Raw genomic sequence first — 8,876 nt, 5'->3', positions numbered from 1 at the left:
ATTTGTGAGCTCTCAGCGACTGCTCCAGCACTTGCCTCCTTGCTGCCATGCCCCTGTCACGGTGATAACGACTAACCCTCTGAAACTGTAGGCAAGCGCCCAATTAAATGCTTCTTTTTATAAGTTGCCTTGGCCATGGTGTCTCCTCACAGCAATAGAACAGTGATTAAGACACCCAATTATCAGAAAATTTGAAAACAAAATTAGATAAATGTAAGAAATGAAATGAAGTAAAATAAAAGCAGTAGTAAAAAAAAAAAAAAACAGCTAACACTACTGAGAACATAGTAGAAATGGAGAACATATGGTTAAAGAGAAAAAAAATAACAAAAGAAAAGTGTTACCCAATAATAAAAAAGTTACAAAAACAAAACTAGGTAAATCTATAAAAATGAAAAGATGAGAAATAAGGTGAAATGTCAGAGCAAGCTTCTTTCTGGGCATTTGAAACTTAGAGATGTCTATTGCTCCCCACGGGGACAGGGGTAGGTCAGTCAGCGTGTGGACTCACATCTTCTGTGGTTCATGCTGGTGATCCGCCAGCATTGTGATGTCTGCCAGAGCTGTCTTCACTTCAGCAACTTTCTTGTGTACCAGGAGCCTCTGCTGACTAGACTTTGCTTTGTTGTCTGGGAGCTGGGCAGGCTTCCTCCTGATGCTCTCCTTATTCTATTCTCTGGAGTGGTTAATATTTTGGCTGTGGATGGCTCCCAAATGTGTTGGGAGTATGGGAAGCCACCAGAGCCCGGAGATATGTATGGGCCAAATAGTCTGCCACTATACTTTTAGGATTGTTTTGGGGCTAATCACCACATTGGAGGTATGTACTTCAGAGTTCCTATACTCGATAGCATCCCGCGGCAGAGAGATGCCCCCAGAGGTTGTTCAAACTGCTGACCTCATACTCAGGGTATTCTCCATCGAGGAGACTGGCTCCCTGCAACCCAATGCAGGCTTAGGCTCTTCACTGCCTGAGCTGAGCCTCCTCCAGCCTCCAGATGTCACTCACCACTCCAAGTCACACACAGTGACAAACTTTGATCCTTCTCCACTGCTGACACATCACAGAAGGGTCTATTGGCTCAACAAAACCCACCCTTGGATCTGAGGTCTGGGTGAGTCTGCTGGTTTCTTTGTGCAGTGGCTGCAAGGCTCACTCTTTGGATGGGTTGTCCTCTCTCTGCCCTAGTCCTAGAGCAATGTAAACAGAGCTGTGTTCCACTTGGCTTTTCTTTCTTTCTTTCTTTCTTTCTTTCTTTCTTTCTTTCTTTCTTTCTTTCTTTCTTTCTTTCTTCCTTCCTTCCTTCCTTCCTTCCTTCCTTCCTTCTTCCTTTCTTTCTTTCTTCCTTTCTTTCTTTCTTAATTGCCTACTTCTCAGCACCTTTCTGCAAGTCCAAAGCTGCCTCTGTGAATTTCCCCAACCTTCTTGCTCACTCTCTATATTGAGTAGTCTATTCTTTCTTATCCTGGCTCTTCTCCTTAGTCAGGTTACACACTTGAAGCTTCATATCTGCCATCTTACCTAGACATCTCCATTATATTTGCTCTGAAGCGGATTTTTCCAACCAAAGTGAACACACCTTACACTATGTCCCTAAGCATTGTTTGAGAATATCTATTTTAAGAAGAAAAATTATATTCTACCATCTGTCCTCCCATTGTGACATGGTAACATCATTGCAGGAAATACTCCTGTACATAATCTCTGAAATTCTATAGATAGATAGATAAATAGATAGATAGATCTACCTTTCTGTATAAATACATTGCATTATTAATTTTTCCATTTCTATCATAAAACACCATGACCAAGGCAACTGACATGATGGCTGGTTTATTTTGGACTCATGGCTACAGATGGATAAGAGGCCACCATGAGAGATGGGCAAGTGTGGAGGCAGGCATGGAAACTGGAGGTGGAAGCTGAAAGCCAAGCTCTCATTTTAAACCACGAACAGGAAGCAGAAAGAGCAAACTTGGGGTGGTATAACTCTTTTGAAACCTCAACGCCCACCCTACAGTGATAGACTTCCTCCAATAAAGCCACCTCCATTAAACCTGCCCAAACAGTGCTACCAGCTGGGGAACGAGCATTCAAATGCTCAAGAATATGCAGGTCATCTCGTTCAAACCACCACACACACACACACAATTTGAAATGTGGAATATCTGGGTCCAATAGTACGTCCTTTGATTTATTTTAGGTGTGTGGATGTTTTGCTTGCAGTTGTGTATGTGCCCTATATGCATATCTGGAGCTCTTGGAGGGCAGCAGAGGACATTAGATCCTCTAGAACTTGAAGTTACAGACAGTTGTGAGTTCTGATGTGGGTGCTGCGAATCAAACCTTCAGTCCTGTCGAAGAATATCCAATGCTCATAACCACTGAGCCACCTCTCTAGCCCCTCATATGTCCTTTTAAAGATTCTTGCATCTTATTTACAAATTTCTTTTGGGAAAGGACTTACCAATGTGTGTCACTACTAAAGTGTATTAATGTGTGAGCAGCTATAGTCATTACATCCTTTTAAAATGTATTGGGCAGCTCTGATTTATTCACTAACCATAGGTCCCTCCGTTAGTGAAGTTCTTTCAATGACTGTCTGATAAAAGACCCAAGTGTCCTTTAATAAGTTAACCCAGAAAAAGAAAGACAGAACACTTGTGTGGGCCACCATCCTGGTCTACTTCCAGGCTTCAGCACAGCAGCTCTGCCTCCGGAAAATCTGCCGATCACCCAGTCTTTCTTCCTCCAGTGTCCAAATTCCAAGTGCTTTTAGCACAGCCCTAACATGGTGTAAGCCCTGCTGAGAGGCCAAGCTCCTTTCTTTCGGTACCAGCGCCTTGGCAGTCTTCCTGGCACTGGCATAGAACCTGGGCCAGGCTTCAGCAACTAAGTATTCCTAAGTGTTTGTCTCCTAGAAACAGGGCAAGCCCGGGGATAGCTGAGAAATCACTGAGGCAGAAGAGCATCCAGTAGCTATCTGGTTAGTCCTGTGCTTCAGCCTAGCCCCAGGCCTAGCCCCAGGCCTAGCCCCAGGCCTAGCCTCAGGCCTAGCCCAGGGCAGGGCACCAGCTCTATGCACTTACTGCTATCCTCCCTGGCCCACAGCTACCCTGAAGGTCAGCCTCCCAGAGATGTTCCCATTTCCACCCCTCACACTGTGAATACAAAACCTTCATGGCTAAATAAGTTTGCCGGCATGATTCAGAGAAGGATTATGACATGAAGAGATAATCCTGAGATTTTTACACAGGCTCAATGAAACATCAAGAAATTTCAGACCAGGAAGAGAGGACAGAAAAAGACAGGTAAAGCCCTGGACCAGTGGAAACATATTGAAGTGATATAGCCATGAATCAAGGAATCCTCGTGGTCTCTGGATACTGAAAGAGTCAAAAGGCACAAGTACTTGCTCCTGCAAGGCTCCTTTTGAACTTCTGACCTCCACAACTGTAAGAGGAAATTCGTGGTGTTTTAAGCCGTTAATTTGCAGCAGCATATGCCTTTCTGACAGTCTTTCAGCACAGATCTCTGCAGATGCTGTGTTATCCACTGAGTGTCACCCATCCCAGCCCCCATCTCTGGGCCCCATTACCATCCCTCCTTAAAAAATGAAGAAATTCTCACTCTCAGTTGAGAGCCTCTGCTTTCTCTCCCTTCACTGTGAACTCAATAAGAAAAAAGGATGCATGTGGCTCAGCTTTGCTTTGGGTCTCAGCACCAAGTACCATGTATAAATTAAACAGTCCTTGTATGAACAAATTGAAATTTATTTTTACACAAACATGCTATGCCACATATCACCTTGAGAAGCTTATAACCAAACAAACAAACAAACAAAAAAACTTCAACAACTGATTCTGGAAACTCCCTTCTCCTTGTGCCGGAAGTTGTAAATGGCTTGTGGGAAAGAAACTGTGAACAGATAGAGAAACACTCCTATTAGGCTCCCTTTCTTTAGACAATGAAAATAAAGCTTTAAAAAAAAAAGTCTACTTATCTAAAAGGAAAATCCTGCTCTGATTTATGGTAAGGATTTTTAAAAGCTGACTAGATACACACTACGGTAGTTGAATTTCTTGTATGGAACTAAAAGCAGTCGGTGTGTGTGAAAACCTACAGGGAAATCCGTGTTCATCTTGGGAACAGTGGGTGTGGCTGCGTTTCTCATACATCAGTGTTTCTGTAGACACTCCAGTGGCTGCTTGCAAAATTTTGATGGTCTGCTAGAACTAGCTTGATTCAGCTGATGTGAAACATGCATTTGAAACACTCGAGCTTACAGTCCCCAGCGCAACACGGACACTTCAATGATTTCACCCCCTTCCCACCAACCACATTCCAGGTCTAAATTGTTTTAAGCACTTGGACTTGATCCCGTAACAGTTCTAACCTACACGTATGCACAGGGATATTCTTTGCAGTTCTCTGGAGCTGGCTGGCTTGGAAGCAACCCAACTGTCAATCAACAGTAGAATGGTTGAATAAATTATGGTCCATCTATAATCCAGAGGGCCATGCATTCCTTCAAAAGAATGAGGTTGTTTTATACGTACTTCTTGCTTCACAATAATACTTCATTGCTCAAAACCCTCCGGGGCTTCCAATTGCGTTTATATAGTCTCCAAACTCCTTCCCCAAATCTAAAATGCCTTGTGCATCCTCTTCTGAGCCCAGAGCCACTCTCCGCTCCTCCATTTGGATTCAGCATCCTGGCTTTCTACTTTACCAACTCTCCAGCAGCTGTCCAAGTCCATCTCTGCCACAGGTCCTTTGTACTCGCTGTTCTCTCTGCTAGAATATTCTCCTTAGGCCAGTGTTTCTCAGCCTTACTTACACCTGTAGCCAAGACTGCATCCCAAAGCAGTCAGTTCAGTCTCTGAAGGAGTCTCCAGGATCAATTGTTGGGATTGGTTTGGTTGGCTGTAAGCTTCTCAAGATGATGTATGGTGTAGGTTAAAAAGCAGGCTGGCTGCGGGTGGGGGCACCTTCCAGCACTACAGGCACCTATAGTCCAAACATCCTCTCACAAGGGACAGTGTACAGTGTACACTGCTTTCAAAACTACAGATTTCATTTATCAGGCTGAGCTTGAAAACCAAAGCAAAAGCAGAAGGTGAGTAGAAGCTAGAGTAAAACATAAAGATGCAAGGTGACCTGAGCAGCACATTGTGAAAACCCCCAAATGTAAATAAAAACAACAGGTCAAGAACTAGTTTTCCAAAGAAGACCAAAATAATAATAATAATAATAGCCAACAGGTATATGAAAAGGGGCTTAACATTCCTGGTGTTTACAAGCAATGCAAACAGTATGACAAAGAGACACAATCATATAAGGTGGCTAATGTAAAACAGACAAGAAATGACAAGGGTAAAACTACATGAGTAGAACTACCATTTGAGCTAGCAATTTGATGTCTGGGTATGTGCCCAAAGGAAGCTGAATCACTGCTTCTTAAAGATGCCTGTGTCCTTGAGCTCTGTGTAGCATCGTTCTCAGAGTAGGCAGGACATATAATTGATGTTCGAGTACAGAAGCATGGGTGATGAAAGCGTGGTGTGCAGATACAATGGAGTATCATTTAGTAGACAAGAGAACAAGACATTGCCACTTACAAGAGAGGCAAACTTGGAAGACATTATGCTTAGTGAAATAATCCAGGCACAGAAAAAAAAAAAAACCTTCCAAATCTTATTTATACACGGAATCTTAAGACATCAAATACATAGAAACAGAGAGTAGATGATAGGGACCAGGGTAGGAGGGAAGAAAAGGGAGAGGAGCCTATCAAACAGCCCAGACCTGCAGTTTTGTAGGCTGAATCAGCCTGGAGGTCTGATGTATAGAAAGACCCGGTTAGTGTGGGGCTAACAAACAGGGACTATAATCAACCTGACAGGCTGTAAAACCTAGATTGTGTTAATTGAGGATGAAAGACCCACTCTAAGGACCTCTAAGTGGGGATCCTAGACTGAATAAAAATAGAAAGTGAAGGCAAGTGGTAAAAGATTTGGTCATACAGACCATCTGTGAAGAATGGAACCTTTAGTGGAAGGAAGGAAGGAAGGCGGTGTGCCTGCACCGCCCTCCCATACATACCCTGTACATACATACACATTAATAATAACTAGATGCAATGCAACTAGCTGCCCCAAGTTCCCGTCATCATGCCTCCTCTCCCATGTTGGCCTGTACTCTCAAACTGGGAGCCAAAATATATCGTGGCATCCTTAGGCTGCTCTTGTCAAGTATTTCATCACAGGAATGAGAAAGGTGACTAACACTTATGTATACCAAAATATCTGCTAAGAGACGTCTCAAGTGTTCTTAATAATTGCACAAAAATGTAACAGTATGTGGCGTGGGCATTTTAATTTCTGCGAGAGGACAGCATAGCCATATCACATCAGTCAGAATTTAGACCCATTTGCTTGCTCTCTAACTGGGATCTTGTGCTGCTTTCTTCACATCCCTGAGAAAGACTATCATAGCCCTCAGATGTTTTTAAAGAAAAAAGGTGAGCATGAAAGGCACACAGTGTGTGTGAGTTAAGTAACATTCAGTTTTGTTAAGCAACAAGTGACTGAGGCAATGAATGTCTTTAAAAAGAAGAAAACTCAAAGACAACAGAAACAGCATGGGAACTGGGGATCAAAAACAGCTTCTCTGGATAAGTAGCATGTAGTTTTAATCACGAAGGTTGACCGGATCAACAGAGAGCAACATGTCAGGAGGGAAACAGGAGGAAGGGTGGTCAGGCAGAATTCTGTGGCATGTTCAGGATGAGAGAGTTATCCAGGAGGAAAGAGCTTGTCTAGAGAGACAGCACAGCTGTATGTCAAGATGGCCCAACCTTCTGTTTTCCATCATGTGGCAGACATATCTTTAGTGGAAGCGCTACCTCGTTAGATGGTACAGTCTATGATTAGAAGCAGATCTATTATGGGCAGAGGCAGAGGTGAGGGTGGTTGGACGCAGAATTTGAATGGCCGTTTCCTTCAGGGGGAGCTTGTGTGGTCTCCCAGGGGTTGATTCTGGGGCATGAGTTCAGCAGCCTCAGAGTAGCAAGCTTTCGGGGTCTCTCCAGGGACATATTTCAAACCAGTTCCAAGTGGCAGCATTGGCTGCTCCCATGGGGCAATGTAGCTGCCCTTGGGGAGAGTTCAGGTCCTGACAGGAAAGAAAGCACACACAGTCAGGCTACTGAGGACGGTACAAAGACTGAAGGGGATTAAGACCAGGGAGAAGGCTGGAGTCGAGGAAGAGCATCTGTGGCAGAATTTCAAGGGGAGGCTGTGGTGTAGCAAGTAATAAGGAATAAGCAAGTAATAAGTCACTTTTCTTGTTGGAGTGACAAAAAAAAATGCAACTTAAGAAAGAGCTTAAGGGTTCCGCCCATCCTAGCAGAGGGGACAGGCAGTAGGAGTGTAAGGTGCTTCTGACATTGCATCTGCAGTTGGGAAGCAGAGAGGGGTGAAAGCTGGTGCTCAGCTCACTTCCTCCTTTCTTGTCTTTCTGTTCATCCATACCTGCAGTCCATTGGATGCTGCTGCGCACACTCAGGATGAATCCTTTCTTCTTCACATACTTACGCCTCTCCGGAAGCAACCTCACAGCCATGCCTAGAGGTTTCTCTTAAATGGTCGTCAAGTAAACATGATGATTGATAGCTTGTTATTGATTATTGATACCTTCAAATGAGAAACTTCCTTTGGACAATTCCCACTCTGAACAGTTGAAAAGACAAAATAACCATTCATTGCAAGGAGGCAGAGATGGAGGATCACAGAGCAGCTGACAGGAGCAGTTGCTTTCTAGAAAGGAATGTAATTGTTGCCAAGCAGGAAGTGGGCTCTCTTTTGTCTGCCTTCCATACAGATGATTTCACTGTGGAACAAGTCCAAGTCAGAAGCCAGAGAAGAAGGTCTATCTGAATGCAGCCTACTGGAGGGTAGAGCAAGGCGGAGAAGGGCAGACTGGCTCCGGAGCACTCAGCACAGTGGAGCAATCTTCCAAAATAAGCTCCCAGAGAGCCAGATGTGGTGGCGCACACCTGTAATCCTAGTACTCAGGCAGGCAGAGACAGGTGGATCTCCGTGAGTTCGAGGCCAGCCTGGTCTACAGAGTGAGTCAGGACAGCCAAGGCTGTTACACAGAAAAAGGAGAAGGAGAATGAGGAGGAGGAGGAGAAGAAGAAGGAAGAGAAGGAGGAGGAGGAGAAGAGAAGGAGGAGGAGAAGAAGGAGGAGGAGCAGCTCCCAGAGCAACTCATCAGCAACCTGCGTCCTCCCAACAGAATTACTGTGTGTCTTCTCCTATGCCTTCATCTCTAATCCTGATCCTGCAACCAAACCATTTGCTAGATGTTACCAAACAAACAAACAAACAAACAGAAAATACCTATGACCTCTCAAAAAATATGCTTTGTCCACTCAGGTCAGGTAAATAGGTGCATACTTTTAAACCCACCACTCAGAAAGCAGAAGCAGGCAGACCTCTACGAACTCAAAATTAGCCCGGTCTGCATTGTGAGTTCCAGCCAAGGCTACATAGTGAGACTTGACCTCAAACATAAAACAAAACATACACTCCGTCCACAACATATATCTAAAGTACAGAGACTTAAAGAATTGATGGATTTGCTTCTTATGGCTGAAAGTGCTGGATGAAAAGCTCCTTTTATATTTATGAAATCTTGGAGGAGATAAAGGTCTCCTTTAAACCCAACCTTAAAGCAAACCCACAGAAAACATTGATAGCTTGTGGAATATTCAAACGAGAAACTTCCATTTGACAAAACCCACCATGAACAGCTGAAAAGGCATAAAACAACCAAAACAAAATTCAAACAACAAAGCAATATCTTGACA

Source organism: Psammomys obesus, unplaced genomic scaffold (assembly GCF_907164565.1).
Source record: "Psammomys obesus unplaced genomic scaffold, mPsaObe1.curated_primary_1811, whole genome shotgun sequence".
Classification (NCBI taxonomy): Eukaryota; Metazoa; Chordata; class Mammalia; order Rodentia; family Muridae; genus Psammomys; species Psammomys obesus.
The sequence above is the reverse complement of the archived record's forward strand: the minus strand, read 5'-3'. Positions refer to the sequence as shown.